The following is a 15484-nucleotide window of genomic DNA, read 5'->3' on the forward strand; positions in this document are numbered from 1 at the left end:
GGCGATCTTCTGAATCTGGTATCGGAATTCCGATACTGAGTTCCGATATGTTTGCGATATCGGAAATCGGTATCGGAATCCATATTTAAGTGTAAAATAAAGAATTAAAATAAAAAATATTGATATACTCACCTCTCCGGAGGCCCCTGGACATTGCCGCTGGTAAACGGCAGCCTTCTTTGCTTAAAATGAGCGCGTTTACGGCCTTCCATGATGTCACGGCTTCTGATTGGTCGCGTGCCGCTCATGTGACCGCCACGCGACCAATCACAAGCCGTGACGTAATTCTCAGGTCCTAAATTCCTAATTCTAGGAATTTAGGACCTGAGAATTACGTCACGGCTTGTGATTGGTCGCGTGAGCGGTCACATGGGCGGCCGTGACCAATCACAAGCCGTAACGTCATCTAATGCCCTTCACGCGCTCATTCTTAAGAAGGAAGGCTGCTGGAAAGAAGCAGGGCGCGTCCGAGGGTCAGTATATACCTAATAGGAATATACTCACCCTCGGCTTCTTTCTGGCAGCCTTCCTTCCTAAGAATGAGCGCGTTCAGGGCCTTAGATGACGTCACGGCTTGTGATTGGTCGCGGCCGCCCATGTGACCGCCACGCGACCAATCACAAGCCGTGACGTAATTCTCAGGTCCTAAATTCCTAGAATTAGGAATTTAGGACCTGAGAATTACGTCACGGCTTGTGATTGGTCGCGTGGCGGTCACATGAGCGGCACACGACCAATCAGAAGCTGTGACGTCATGGAAGGCCCTGAAAGCGCTCATTTTAAGCAAAGAAGGCTGCCGGTTACCAGCGGTGATGTCCAGGGGCCTCCGGACGGGTGAGTATATCAATATTTTTTATTTTAATTCTTTATTTTACACATTAATATGGATCCCAGGGCCTGAAGGAGAGTTTCCTCTCCTTCAGACCGTGGGAACCATAGTATGCCATTGCACTGCATTGGGTTTTAGTGTTTCGGCCGACCCCGACTTTTTTATAGGATCGGACGATTTTGCTCGACCTGACTTTTGAGAAAGTCGGGTTTCGTGAAACCCGACCCGATCCTATAAAAATAAAAGTCGCTCAACCCTACTCCTGAGACCAGATACGAGGGTCCGTACCAAGTTCTCCTGACAACGCCTACCTCAGTGAAACTCGAAGGGAGATCAACATGGATCCACGCCTCACATTGCAAAAAAGTGGACCAACCACCCAAGTAATACATATCCTTGCCATCAGCTACCTATTCCTGTTATGTGTAGAAACTGGGCAACAGGTGGCTGTAACTAAAGAAAAGGGAATTATTACTTTCTGGTACAATTCCTCGAGTACAGTGGTAGCTACTTATGGGTTTGATGCCCGTGATATAATACAGGGAAGTGGGTGTGGGGAGCCAGAAGAGTCACGACTCTCGGGAAAGACAGAATAGTTGGTATTATTTATTTGTGGTAATTGGGAAAGAAGAAAATAAAAACTGTGGTTCTTGGACATCTGTAGGATGGGATACAAGTGATAAAGGGTGGGGATATAAACAGACCCCTGCCTTCAAACAAAAGAGTAATAAAAGGAAGTCCTTACTTACGCGGAAGGCCATCATGCCTTTTCATCTTATCCCTGAAGGTTCGCTTTTGACTAATCAGAAACAGCCCCAACATATTAAAGGGGAATTGCCCCCAAAGAAAGCTTTGACCCTCATGTGTATATTGATGCTATAGGGGTACCAAGGGGGGTCCCTGATGAGTTTAAAGCAAGGGACCAGGTTTAAACAGGATTTGAGTCTATAATCCCTATTGTAACTGTCAATAAAAACATAGATTGGATTAACTACATATATTATAACCAACAAAGATTCATAAATTATACTAAGGATGCATTATAGGGGATAGCTGAACAGTTAGAAGCTACATCCACTATGGCTTTCCAAAATTGGATGGCGCTGGATATGTTACTATCAGAGAAAGGAGGGGTATGTAAAATGATTGGAGAAACTTGTAACTTTATCCCCGATAACACAGGTCTGAATGGAAAGGTTACCTTAGCTATAAAAAAAACTTGAATCCCTATCTGAGGAACTTAATAATAAATTAGGAATTGGTGATCTTTAGGATACTTGGTTTGAATGAATGGCGGGATGGCAGAAATCGTTGACACAGATTGGTACAATTATTATGGTAATCCTTATTTTCATGTCTGTGGTTTCTTGTTGTATATTTCCTTGTGTTAAACAGATGGTTACCAAGAGCGTGGACAGCCAACCCCTATGCTGGTTTTCCAAGAAGATGGTGATGGCCATGATTCTACTATAAAACCCCTGAATACCAATTCGATTTATTAAACAGGGATAAATATATATATGATTGATTATATATGATTTCCACATGAATAAAGACTGTATCAAGGGGGGTAAAAGCTTAACAATATCGTCTAATGGACAGCTCAGATGTCATGATCCATGTACTGTGTTTTCTCCTTGTCTTTTTGTGTTTGTCACTGTCCCCTGTGTGTATTATCTGCAGTGGTGAGGCTAGCGTCCCTTGTCGGCCAGTGCACTAGTCAGGTTAGAGTTAGGTAACAGTGAGGGACGAGGTTCCTGATGGCGGAGGGGGGAAGGACCCACTTACGGCTTTAGGGCAGTGCAGGGACAGGTTCAGGTTAAATTCAGGTGGTGACCATTCCCCATTTCCTTATCGGTAAGGCCTTCCTTTCCCCATTTTCCATCCCTTTTTCTCTGTGTGTTGTGAATTCAATGACCGACCACCTATTGGGTCATGTTATATTGTGACATCAGGTTAATAATTGATTTAGGGGGGACTGTGAAGGAGAAAATGTCTAATGAAATAAATTATTATGCCTTATATAAGTCAGTTCAGATATAATGTAGCAAGATGGCGATTGTGTCTTTGAAACTGTCTTGAAGATTCTTGAAACGGTCCTGGAAGGAATCTTTGGAATGCAGGAGTGAAGGCACTGGAATACCCCATATTTGGAAATGAAGCTTGGAATGAACCAATCAGAGTGACACTAACTATTCTGAAGTTGTGCGACCTCCCCCATTTCCAGTGTTCAGTATTATCCTTTGTTCAGAATAAAGCAGTTGTGAGTGAGCCATCGCTGAGAGAGGCTGTGTGTGTATCGTCTTTGTGAATCTGATACATTCTGGGCCTCTAAGCTAGCACTCAGCTTATATTTGGTCAGGTACAAGCAATCATATAGATCTCCCTTTAAGAGATCAACCTCACAGTATATAGAGGACGTGTCCCGTGTGGTGTAGTATATAGAGGATGCATCCTGTGTGGTGTAATATATAGAGGATGTGTCCTGTGTGGTGTAGTATATAGAGGAAGTGTCTTGTGTGGTGTAGTATATAGAGGATGTGCCTTGTGAGGTGTAGTATATAGAGGATGTGTTCCATGTGGTGTAATATATCGAGGATGTGTCCCATGTGGTGTAGTTTATAGAGGATGTGTCCCGTGTGGTGTAGTATATAGAGGATGTGTCTTATGTGGTGTAGTATATAGAGGATGTGTCTTATGTGGTGTAGTATATAGAGGATGTGTCCTGTGTGGTGTAGTATATAGAGGATGTGTCCCGTGTGGTGTAGTATATAGAGGATGTGTCCCGTGTGGTGTAGTATATAGAGGATGTGTCCCGTGTGGTGTAGTATATAGAGGATGTGTCCCGTGTGGTGTAGTATATAGAGGATGTGTCCCGCGTGGTGTAGTATATAGAGGATGTGTCCCGCGTGGTGTAGTATATAGAGGATGTGTCCTGTGTGTTGTAGTATATAGAGGATGTGTCCCGTGTGGTGTAATATATAGAGGATGTGTCCTGTGTGGTGTAGTATATAGAGAATGTGTCCCTTGTGGTGTAGTATATAGAGGATGTGTCCTGTGTGGTGTAGTATATAAAGGATGTGTCCTGTGTGGCCTTGTATATAGAGGATGTGTCCCGCGTGGTGTAGTATATAGAGGATGTGTCCCGTGTGGTGTAGTATATAGAGGATGTGTCCTGTGTGTTGTACTATATAGAGGATGTGTCCCGTGTGGTGTAGTATATAGGGGATGTGTCCCGCGTGGTGTAGTATATAGAGGATGTGTCCCGTGTGGTGTAGTATATAGAGGATGTGTCCTGTGTGTTGTAGTATATAGAGAATGTGTCCCGTGTGGTGTAGTATATAGGGGATGTGTCCCGTGTGGTTTAGTATATAGAGGATGTGTCCTGTGTGGTGTAGTATATAGAGGATGTGTCCCGTGTGGTGTAGTATATACACTGTGTTCCAAATTATGCACAAAGAGTTTAGGGGTGATAAGGTTAGGTTTTTTTTTTGTCATTTAAACTCATTGATGGTGATGTGTGTCAGGGCTCTTTATATCACTGAAAGCAATTGCAGATACCTGTGCAAATTAGTTTGGCAGGTGTGTCCAAATAAATGCAAGACTACTTAAGAAGGCTGTTCCACATTATTAAGCAGCCTACATTTTTTACCAAAATGGGAAAGAAAAAGGATGTGTCGGCTGCTGAGAAGCAACAAATTGAGGAGTATTTAGGTCAAGGCATGACTACAATCAACATTGCCAAGACACTTCATCGTGATTATCGCACAATCAAGAAGTATGTAGCTGATTCCCAGCACACACGTGTGCGTGCTGATAAGGAAAAATTGAGGACTCTTTCCATCAGGCAATTGCGTAAGGTTAAAAGAGCAGCTGCAAAAATGCCTTCTCATAGCAGCAGACAAGTTTTTGAAGCTGCTGGTGCCTCCAACGTCCCCAGAACAACAAGATGCAGGGTCCTTCAGAGGTTTGCAGCTGTGCGTAAGCCATCCTGTCGACCACCTCTATCCACTGCACACAAGCAGAAACGGCTCCAGTGGGCCTAACGATACATGAAGACTGACTTCCAAACTGTTTTGTTCACCGATGAGTGCCATGCAACGCTCAATGGTCCAGATGGATGGAGTGGAGGATGGCTGGTTGATGGACACCCCATGAAAACATGGCTAAGGCGCCAACAAGGAGGAGGTGTAGTAATGTTTTGGGCTGGAATCATGGGGAGAGAGATTGTCGGTCCCTTTATGATCCCTGAAGGGGTAAAGATGAACTCCATAATCTATGTGGAGTTTCTAAAACAACACTTCCTGCCATGGTTCAAGAGGAAGAACCGTGCTTTCGGCAGCAAGATCATTTTCAGGCATGATAATGCACCGTCTCATGCTGCAAAAAAACACATCTGCATCTCTGGCTGCTATGGGCATAAAAGAGGACAAACTTATGGTGTGGCCACCGTCTTCCCCTGACCTCAACCCCATTGAGAACCTCTGGAACATCATCAAAAGGAGTGTCTATGATGGCGGGAGGCAGTTCACAACTAAGCAACAGCTCTGGGAGGGTATTCTGTCCACATGCAAAACAATTGAAGCAGAAACCATCCAAAAACTGACAAATTCAATGGACGAGAGAGTTCAGAAGCTTCTTTCGAACAAAGGGTCCTATGTGTAAATGTAACATCACCTAGAGTAAAGTTTTCACTTGAAAACTGTTTGATTTCATTTTGTAATAAGCTGATAATGCTTATAACTTCACAATTGACCATTTTTTTGTTCAAAATAAAAAAAAAAGGTTGAAAACTCTGCTGTGCATAATAATTTGGAACATGCATTTTGAATGTTTATTTTTTTTTAAAATATACTGTTTTCATAGGCAGTTTGTTCCAAAACATTGCAATTATACTAGAATAGTAGATGACTGGAAAATAACAATGACTGCAATTCAGATAGGTAATTTAGAGAAAATATGAGGAAATATTATTTGCATAATAATTTGGAACACAGTGTAGAGGATGTGTCCTGCGTGGTGTAGTATATAGAGGATGTGTCCCGTGTGGTGTAGTATATAGAGGATGTGTCCTGTGTGTTGTAGTATATAGAGGATGTGTCCCGTGTGGTGTAATATATAGAGGATGTGTTCTGTGTGGTGTAGTATATAGAGAAAATTGGTTTTCGCTGTGTCAATTGTTTTTATTGTACATATTCTTTTGTTTGTTTTTAACTATCTTACTTTATATCTCTATAGTTGCCAGTTTTTGAACTCCTCGCCATGCTGTCGATTCTGTTAGGATATGAAAGAAGTTTCCTTGTACACATGCTTTTTGCACTCAAATCAAGAAATCTTGTTATATATTTAGTGTATATGTTTTTATGTATTTTTGTATGATTACCATATATAATCGCGTATAAGCCAAGATATTCAGCCCATTTTTTTAGGCTGAAAGTGCCCCTCTCAGCTTAAAATCGAGTCATTGTCACAGGGGGTTAGCGGGGGAGCAGCAGCTGTCACATCATACTCAAACTCCCGGCGGGGTCTCTGCAAGTCCCTGCTTCTCAGATTGTCTCCGGCGCTGGCAGCTCTTCCTATGTTCAGCGGTCACGTGGTACCGCTCATTAAAGTAATGAATATGGACGCGACTCCACTCCCATAGGTGTGGACCACATATTTATTACTTTAATGAGTGGTACCATGTCACTGCTCAGCACTGGAAGGAGCTGCCAGCCCAGGACAACGGAGAAGCAGGGACGTGCCAGGAGGGGGTGAGTATGACGGGGGAGGGCGAGCCATGCGATATTCATCTGTCCCTGTTCCACCGCCGGTGGGTGAATATCGCAAGTGCGGGGGGCCTGAGCCAGCGGCAACTCCGGCACCTGACCCCCATAGCGTGCCTGTGTCCCCGCCTGCTCAGGCCCCCAGCACTCAGTGCCCAGCGATGAGAGGTGAGTAGCATGTCGTCTTTTTTTTTAATCACAGCAGCAGCAGCATACGGGGCATATTATGCTATGGAGCATCTTATGGGGCCATCAACCTTTATGGAGTAGCACATGGGGCATATTATGCTATGGAGCATCTTATGGGGCCATCAACCTTTATGGAGCAGCATATGGGACATATTATGCTATGGAGCATCTTATGGGGCCATCAACCTTTATGGAGCAGCATGTGGGGCATATTATGCTATGGAGCATCTTATGGGGCCATCAACCTTTATGGAGCAGCATATATGGGGCATATTATTCTATGGAGCATCTTATGAGGCCATAATTAACCTTTGTGCAGCATTATATGGGGCATATTTTTGTATGGAGCATCTTATGGGACCCATCATGAACTTTATGGAGCATTATATGGGGCTCCTGATTCAATATGGATATTCAAAAGCATTTAACCTACTGATATCTCAATCAATTTTACTTTTATTGGTATCTATTTTTTTTTTTAAATTTACCAGTAGCTGCTGCATTTCCCACCCTAGGCTTATACTCGAGTCAATAAGTTTTCCAAAATTAGGGGTCTCGGCTTATACTCCAGTTGGCTTATACTTGAGTATATACGGTACCTATCCGGTATTGCCACGGGGTCTCTTTGGGCCGGAGGCCGGGACATGAATCCTCCATCGGAAATGGCACATGCGTATAGCTCACTTCAGGCGCCATTTTGTAAGTTACGCATCTGGGGATGAGGGTTGTGTCCCCTGGAATTGGCGCCTGTGCAGTCCGAGCTTTTCGGCGCCATTTTTATACTGAATCTATATATAAAATACGTCAGTGGAGCAATCCAGCCACTTTCTACTGAATATATATAGAAAATACATCAGCGCAGCAAGCCAGTGACTTTTTACTGCACATGACAGAATGGGGGCGCAGGATGGAAGTAGCACATGACAGAATGGGGGCAGCACATGACAGAATGGGGGCACAGGATGGGAGCAGCACATGACAGAATGGGGGTGCAGGATGGGAGCAGCACATGACAGAATGGGGGCGCAGGATGGGAGCAGCACATGACAGGATGGGGGCGCAGGATGGGGGCAGCACATGACAGAATGGGAGTGCAGAATGAGAGCACCACATGATAGGATGGGGGCACAGAATTGGAGTAGCACATACCAGGATGGGGGCAGCACGTACCAGAATGGGGGCGCAGGATGGGAGCAGCACATGACAGAATGGGGGCGCAGGATGGGAGCAGCACATGACAGAATGAGGGTGCAGGATGGGAGCAGCACATGACAGGATGGGGGTGCAGCATGGGAGCAGCACATGACAGAATGGGGGTGCAGGATGAGAGCAACACATGACAGGATGTGGGCACAGAATTGGAGTAGCACATACCAGGATGGGGGCAGCACATACCAGAATGGGGGCACAGGATGGGAGCAGCACATGACAGCATGAGGGTGCAGGATGGGAGCACCACATGCCACGATGGGTGCGCAGTATGGGAGCACCACATGACAGCATTGGGGCGCTGGATGGAAGCACATGACAGGATTGGGGCTCAGGATGGGAGCACATGACAGGATGAGGGCACAGGAAGAGAGTAGTACATGACAAGATGGAGGCGCACAAAACAGGATGAGGGCGCAGGATAGGGGCTGCACATGACAGGATGGGGGCACAAGATGGTAGCAGCACATGACAAGATTAGGGCGAAGGATGGAAGCAGCACATACCAGGATGGAGACCATATACCAATATAAATGCTCGCCACTCGGGCATAGAACGGGTCAGTAGCTAGTAGTTGTATAACCTGAGCCCCATACAGGGTGTCACACAGTGTAATTGTATAACATGAGTCCCATACAGGGTGTCACATAGTATAATTGTATAACATAAGCCCCATACACGGTGCTACACTGTATAATTATATAACCTGAGCCCCATACACGGTGTCACACTGTATAATTGTATAACCTGTGCGCTAGACACGGCATCACACAGTATAATGAGCCCCATACAGTGTCACACTGTAATATATAATTGTATAACATGAGCCCCATACACTGTGTCACACATTCACATGTCCTGACATGAAGCAGGTTGAGAACTCACAGGCTGAGTGCCTATAGATATTAGTCCAGGAAACTGTCCTCACAGCACAGGAGATATATGCTACCTCTCCTCACCCTCCTATGTCTGCACAGGGCTCCACCCCATGCCTTTATAATAATGAGATTGTATGTTTTCAGAGTCCTCTGTCGCCATGGTTGTGTTCCCTTATACACCGCGCCCTCACAGCCTTCACAGCAGCTTTATGAAGGGAGAGACAGCTAACAGGACATGGTGACCAGGCACAACACCAGGCCCTGCCCTCAGTGGAACGTGAGGTAATTTTGCAGTCTCATACGGGCTGTTTTGTGAAGTATACAGCATGGTGAGGGCAGTATATAGTGTATATCCTTATTTGTGCGTGATTATAATGATTATATCCCTGCAGTATAATCCCACAGCTATTTTATGCAATTGTAATCTCTGAATGGACCAGAGATGAAAGGTGAGAAGATTCCAGCAAACCAGACCGGATTCAAGTTAGTCTGCAGTTAGCTATTAGATATTAGTTAGTTATTCGATTTTCATGTATGGCAGTTAGCTATCAGTTATTAGTTAGGTATTCGATTTTCCATGCATGGTGAATTATACATAGAGTGGATATTGTTTGGGTAAAATTTTGATCAGGACTTTGAGATGTTTATTTTGACTGCTTGTGGTCCTGGGTTATTCACATAAATCGCTTATGTCGCACATAATCAAACGTATTCAATCGTACGTAAGTTTAATTTGAAAACAGGTACCCTTGACCACTAGTACTCAAAATGACCAGCTCAATGTCCTGAACAATATTTACCCCCCAAAATATCAACTCTATGTGTAGTTCAGAAGTTATTCACGTAAATCGCTTATGTCGCGAATAAACAAACGCACTCAATCTTACGTAAGTTTAATTTGAAAAGAGGTACCCTGGACCACTAGTACTCAAAATGAACATATCAATGTCCTGAATAATATTTGCCAAAAAAATATCAACTCTATGTGTAGTTCAGAAGTTATTCACGTAAATCGCTTATGTCACGCATAATCAAACGCACTCAATCGTACATAAGTTTAAATTGAAAATAGGTACCCTGGACCACTAGTACTCAAAATGAACATATCAATGTCCTGACCAATATTTACCCCAAAAAATATCAACTCTATGTGTAGTTCAGAAGTTATTAACATAAATCTCTTATGTCACGAATAAACAAACGCACTCAATCGTACGTAAGTTCAATTTGAAAATAGGTACCCTGGACCACTAGTACTCAAAATGACCAGCTCAATGTCCTGAACAATATTTGCCAAAAAAAAATCAACTCTATAGGTAGTTCAGAAGTTATTCACGTAAATCGCTTATGTCGCGAATAAACAAACGCACTCAATCGTACGTAAGTTCAATTTGAAAACAGGTACCCTTGACCACTAGTACTCAAAATGACCAGCTCAATGTCCTGAACAATATTTGCCAAAAAAAATATCAACTCTTTCTGTAGTTCAGAAGTTATTCACGTAAATCACTTATGTCGCGCATATCATCAAACGCACTCAATCGTACATAAGTTTAAATTGAAAATAGGTACCCTGGACCACTAGTACTCAAAATGACCAGCTCAATGTCCAGAATAATATTTGTCAAAAAAATTATCAACTCTATGTGTAGTTCAGAAGTTATTCACGTAAATCGCTTATGTCGCGAATAAACAAACGCACTCAATCGTACGTAAGTTCAATTTGAAAAGAGGTACCCTTGACCACTAGTACTCATAATGACCAGCTCAATGTCCTGAACAATATTTGCCAAAAAAAATATCAACTCTATGTGTAGTTCAGAAGTTATTCACGTAAATCGCTTATGTCGCGCATAATCAAACGCACTCAATCGTACGTAAGTTCAATTTGAAAATAGGTACCCTGGACCACTAGCACTCAAAATGACCAGCTCAATGTCCTGAACAATATTTGTCAAAAAAAAATATCAACTCTATGTGTAGTTCAGAAGTTATTCACTTAAATCGCTTATTTTTGTATGTTAACGGAAACTTGGAAGAGTTTCACCAGTAACTTGCTAGGACTATCATCAAAATGTACTTCATGGCCAGAATGTTGTCAACTACATCCAGTAAGACATTAATTATTCACAGAATCCGCTTACCTTGAACCACAAGTAGTCAAATGAAACAAGTTCAAGTTCTGCACATAATCTGAAATAAAATATCAGAACTCTGTATAGTTCAGAACCAAAAAGGAAAAATCACTTATTTCTGTGTGAAAATAAACATGGTAAAATGTCGTTAATAATGTATTAGGTGTGTTTTCAAAATGTTTTATACCTTGTCAGTAAACAATGCAATCAGTTTGGGAGTTAGGCCGGAGTCACACACATAACATATAAAAATACGGTCCATTTTTGATGGCCGAGATAAGCAGAAAATTTCCTGAACAGTGATCCGTATTCAATGCGAGGATGCGATTTTTTCTCCTACTATTATCCGTGTGGCATCCGTATGGCGAAATTTTCTCGGCGGTATGCAAAATGGACATAGAATGGATTCATGGCCTCAGATATTCGTAAAAACATATAAACAGTATATATATATATATATATATATATATATATATATATATATATATATAATTGAGACACACATATATATATATACATATATTTATATTTCATATAGCGCTAGATAACAGAAAAGCCGGTAATTCATTTGCCGGCTTTTGCTATCTCCTTCCCAAACCCATCAGGATATGAGACATGATTACATACAGTAAACCATATCATATCCCTTATTTTTTAACATATCCATCACTACAGAAGTGTCTGTGTGCAAAATTTGGGGGCTCTAGCTGTTAAAATAAAGGGTTGAATCAAGGAAAAAAATGGCATGGGCTCCCGCGCAAGAGTGGTAAAGCCAGTGACTGAGGACAGATATTAATAGCCTAGAGAGGGACCATGGAAATTGGGCCCCCGCGGCTAAGAACATCTGCCCCCAGCCACCCCAGAAAAGGCACATCTGTAAGATGTGCCTATTCTGGCACTTAGCCTCTCTCTTCCCTCTCCCCTGTAGCAGTGGCATATGGGGTAATAAAGGGTTAATGTCACCTTGCTATTGTAAGGTGACATTAAGACTGGTTAATAATGGAGAGGTATCAATAAGACACCTATCCATTATTAATCCAATATTAATAAAGGGTTAAAAACACACACACACATTTGGAAAAAAGTATTTTTATGAAATTAAGACACATGGTGTTGTAATAGTTTATTAAATGCTCAATCCATTTGAAGACCCTTGTCACCTGTAACAAAGTTGAAATAAAAAAACAACAATATCCCATACCTCTCTGGCGTTACAGTCAAGTCCCATGATGTAAATCCATCAGAAGTGGTGAAATAATTTTACAAGCAGAAGCCTGCTAATGCAGCAGCCCCTGCCTGTAAATTCTGGGGAATGAATGGGAAGCAGGGCAACGTAGCATCGTAGACTTGCCATGCTGCGCCCCCTGCTGGCATAAACACATATGAACTCGAGCGTGAGAAAATATTCAGAAAAATTCCCACGCTCGAGTTCATATGAGTTTATGCCAGCAGGGGGCGCAGCACAGCAAGTCTAGGTAGCTATGATCCCCTGCTTTCATTTCATTCCCCAGCTTTTACAGGCAGGGGTAGCTGCATTAGCAGGCTTCTGCTTGTAAAATTATTTAACCCCTTCTGATGGATTTACATCGTGGGACTTGACTGTAACGCCAGAGAGGTATGGGATATTGTTGTTTTTTTTATTTTAACTTTGCTTCAGGTGACCAGGGTCTTCAATTGGATTGAGCGTTTAATAAACTATTACAACACCATGTGTCTTTATTTCATTAAAATACTTTATTCATAATGTGTGTTTTTTTAACCCTTTATTAATATTGGATTAATAATTAGTGTATCGGCCGATACTTGCGGGTATCGGAATTCCGATACCGAGATCCGATACTTTTGTGGTATCGGGTATCGGTATCGAAACAACATTAATGTGTAAAAGAAAGAATTAAAATAAAAAATATTGCTATACTCACCTCTCCGACGCAGCCTGGACCTTACCGAGGGAACTGGCAGCGTTCTTTGCTTAAAATGCGCGCGTTTACTGCCTTCCGTGACGTCACGGCTTGTGATTGGTCGCGTGCCGCCCATGTGGCCGCGACGCGACAAATCACAACAAGCCGTGACGTAATTTTCAGGTCCTGAATGCCTAATTCTAGGCATTCAGGATTTGAAAATTACGTTACGGCTTGTGATTGGTCGCGTCGCGGTCACATGGGCGACGCGACCAATCACAAGCCGTGACGTCACGGGAGGCAGGAAACGCGCGCATTTTAAAATGACGTCACGGCTTGTGATTGGTTGCGTGCCGCCCATGTGACCGCGACGCGACCAATCACAGCAAGCCGTGACGTAATTTCAGGTCCTGAATGCCTAATTCTGTACGTACAAAGTACGCCTGCGCTGGAGCCGCAGTGTGAAGACAAGAAGAGGACGTCATCCTATGAAGATGGGAGGCCCCGGACCGCAACGCCCATCGGACCGGACCTCCCCTGGGTGACTATAATCTAACCTCTTTTTCTCATATTTCAGGTTACATCGGGGCTTATCTACAGCATTACAGAATGCTCTAGATAAGCCCCTGATGCCGGTGGGCTTAGCTCATCTTCCAGGGTGACAGGTTCCCTTTAAAATTAACTTATCATTTCTTTGAAGGTTAAAGTAGTAAGGAGGAGGTGTGTTTTCTACAGTCTGCAATTACTTTAACTTAGGCTGTGTTTCCATGGTAAGGAAATGCTGTGGGTTTGACACTGCGTAGAGCAGCAGCATCAAACCTGCAGCGTCCAGATGATACAGTATAGTGGAGGGGATTTCATGAAATTCCGTCTCCACTATGCGTTAAAACACGCAGGTGGCAGACCTGCATAAAACGGCATCTAATGATTAGTCACATGCGCAGTAACTTGCGTTAACGCAGCTTACTACGCCTGTCTACTAATTCACATGCTGGCTTACCTGTCCCACCGCCGGAAATCTGCGTCCACTGCACTTCTCGCAGTAAGCTAAGTTCTCGCGATAACTTAGCTTACCACGAGAAGTGCCGTGCACGTGATGGGGGGTTATCTCCGGTCACACTAGGCTGGTTCTCACGGTCAGCTGATTATGAGAACGCTGCAGTGTAGGTGATTGCTGGAGAGTTATCTCCAACGATCATCTACAGGCTCTGCTATGTCTGGATGTCAGGCATCCAGACGTAGCAGAGCTGGACTCGTCGTGGGACACTCGTTATTAAATGTACTACGTCGGACTCAGGGAGTATTCTGTTGGTTTGTTTTTTTTTCATTGTTTCTAGGAGACAAGGGCTTCGCTTGGATTACCAGTACAATAAAAATATGGTCAAAACTGTGTGGTGTTTTATTTCATTCAAATACTTTATTCTGCATGTGTTGTGTTTTATTAACCCTTTCACTACTATAGGATTAGTAATGGTAGGTGTCTCATTGACGCCTCTCCATTACTAAGCCAGCTTAATGTCACCTTACAAAGGTAACATTAACCCCTTATTACTCCATATCCCATCGCTACTTGAGAGTGGGAAGAGAGAGGCTAAGCACCGGAATTGGGCCATTTATGGGGCGGCTGCGGGCTGGAATTTGCAGCCAGGAGGGGCCAATATCCATGGCCCCTCTCTAGGCTATGAATATCAGCCCGCAGCTGTATGCGTAGCCTTTCTAGCTATAAATTATAGGGGGACCCCACGTCATTTTTTGGGGGTCCCCTATATTTAGAGCCAGTAAAGGCTACGCAGACAGCTGAGGGCTGATATTCATAGCCTGGAAGCTCCATGGGTATTAATCCCTTCCCAGGCTACAAACATCGGTCCCACAGTCGCTGGCTTTCCCTCTATGGCACCATTTTTTTTTCTATATTTTTTTTTTAATTAAACATTGAATTAAGGCCGAGGTCAATACTGCCATGGGCACTCTGGACCAGAGCATTCAGCTGCATAGAAATACATGCAGCCGCACACTCCGGCACTCCGGTCCCAAGTGACGGCGGCAGTGACGGGTATTAAGATGCGAGACTCGTCCGAGTTTCTCGCATGTGTGATCCATTTATCGTATCTATCTATTTATCGTATCTATCTATCTATTATCTATCTATTGATGTATCTATATATATCGATAGATATATTCATAGATAGATATATCGGAAGATAATAGATATATCGATTGATAGATAATAGATAAATACCGTACTACAGATAGATCGATAGATATGATATATAGATACGATAGATGTCTATCGTATCTATCTATTGTATCCATCTATCATATCTAACGATCTGTGTGTGTAAACATTATTCTTCAATGCAGTATGTAAATTAAGAGGTTGGACAAGAAATTACATCAAAATTCTTTTTTTTTGTGTATCTTTATTTAGCTTGCATAAACATACACTAATCCGCATAAAAAAAGCATGAAAAGGGCATCAAAAACACAGGTGACCTGACAGCGACCTCAGGTGAAGATTTGGTGCAGATTTTACCTGCATCAAATCCTGAGCAAATCATGACCGTGGAAACACACCCTT

At 43.0% G+C, this 15484-nt stretch overlaps 1 protein-coding gene across 5 annotated transcripts in view; it reads left to right on the top strand.

Annotated features, from left to right (window-relative positions):
- Positions 1-8998: 8998 nt before the first annotated feature.
- DRC12 (dynein regulatory complex subunit 12 homolog) overlaps positions 8999-15484 on the top strand; it is a 128702-nt gene continuing 122216 nt past the window's right edge. For 2 of the 5 annotated variants that reach the window (XM_077250573.1, XM_077250570.1), the window contains exon 1: positions 8999-9152. The gene's annotated coding sequence lies outside the window, so the exon portion shown is untranslated. The remainder of the gene's footprint in view (positions 9153-15484) is intronic. The other 3 variants (XM_077250574.1, XM_077250575.1, XM_077250571.1) reach the window with 2 other exon arrangements.

Source organism: Ranitomeya variabilis, chromosome 4 (assembly GCF_051348905.1).
Source record: "Ranitomeya variabilis isolate aRanVar5 chromosome 4, aRanVar5.hap1, whole genome shotgun sequence".
NCBI classification, from domain to species: domain Eukaryota; kingdom Metazoa; phylum Chordata; class Amphibia; order Anura; family Dendrobatidae; genus Ranitomeya; species Ranitomeya variabilis.